General features: G+C 45.3%; 1 protein-coding gene across 1 annotated transcript in view; it reads left to right on the forward strand.

Moving 5' to 3' along the window:
• The first annotated feature begins 65 nt into the window (after positions 1-65).
• ydjc (YdjC chitooligosaccharide deacetylase homolog) overlaps positions 66-1,343 on the forward strand; it is a 36,595-nt gene continuing 35,317 nt past the window's right edge. Inside the window, exon 1 of the mRNA XM_020599312.1 lies at positions 66-548. The gene's annotated coding sequence lies outside the window, so the exon portion shown is untranslated. The remainder of the gene's footprint in view (positions 549-1,343) is intronic.

Genomic DNA, 1,343 nt, shown 5'->3' on the forward strand with positions numbered 1-1,343 from the left:
TCTTAGATGTCTGTGCAAGTTTGTTGTTGACCCTGCACTGACAGAGATTTTCATTTTACAAACTCGGAACTCAGCTTTGCAGTCTCCATTATCACTGAAATGCATCCAGATGCTGCTTCATTTTCGGTTTTCGGACATTTCCTCCGTTTTTCCCGACGCGCTTGCTTTTAACCTGGCTCCCCATCTGTGTGTACCTGTCCTGTACTACCACTACACTCGCTGTCTGAGCGTCTGGCCCCGCCCCCTTACGTCTCTCACATTACGGTATGAGTCTAGTCTGTCCTCGCACGTGATTGGTCGAATGGTGCGCCCATAAAAATAGTCTCGCTCTTCTGTGCATGGATTGTCAGCAGAGCTGACCAATAGCGGCTGAAGATTCGGCTCTCCCCGGCGGGAGTTGGCTCTTCTCGTTCCCTACAAAGCATCGGCTCTTAGAGCCGGCTCGTTCACGAACGACACATCACTACTTGCTAGCCCGGAGTACTGCTTATTTCCACCGCACCTGTGTAGCTTCCGACATATATGGACAAACGTGTGTAGTACCATGGGTAAGGCTGAATTTTATTGAAAATAATGAGATACTCTATTGTTTTTGTAGTCTGACTTGCCAGGGCGAACCTGTCTTTGGTGTTATAGTGACCGGGTCTCACTGCAGTGACAGTGAAAAGCGAGAGGAAGTTTAGCAGGACAACACCGGTCGATGGAGACAGTATGTGAATCCTAATGGGTACATCTCATGTCTCATCTTGTAAAATCTTCCTACGTCCTCGGTTTTCGGTCGAGGACGTAGGAAGATTTTACACTCGATTTTTCGGCTCTGAGACCGAGGATGGTGCTGTGGAAGCCATAATCCAGGATATATGAGACCATCATTCGCGGAAGTATTTTGTGAACCGACACACAAATCAGTTGATGATTGGACGCTTCAGATGAAGGACTGTAACTCTCATATTATGTGGGCGGGCTAAGGCGCAAGGAAAAAATGGCAAGTAAGGGAAATGACAGTGCTTACAAGAAATTTGGGATGTACCCATATACAATGGGTATGGCTTCACCACTTACCTCCACTATACAAAAGTGAAGCCAAAATATTGTTAATACGGCGGCTGCCATCTTGCTTTTTTGCAACCAGATTCTGCTCAGTAGCAACAAAGAGTAGAGTAACAGTATTGGAACACTAACCAAAGCTGTCAGATCAACTGATATCATCAAACACTTTTAAAAACAAACCTACCAGAAATGTGACTTGTACACATATCTGCTAATATCTACCAAAAACCACCTCTGGGAAAAGTTTGTGATTAATACTTAGAATGGAGGAGGTGGGATTTATGACCTATGCA

This window comes from Monopterus albus, unplaced genomic scaffold (genome assembly GCF_001952655.1).
Source record: "Monopterus albus unplaced genomic scaffold, M_albus_1.0 scaffold40.1, whole genome shotgun sequence".
In the NCBI taxonomy this organism is placed as follows: Eukaryota; Metazoa; Chordata; class Actinopteri; order Synbranchiformes; family Synbranchidae; genus Monopterus; species Monopterus albus.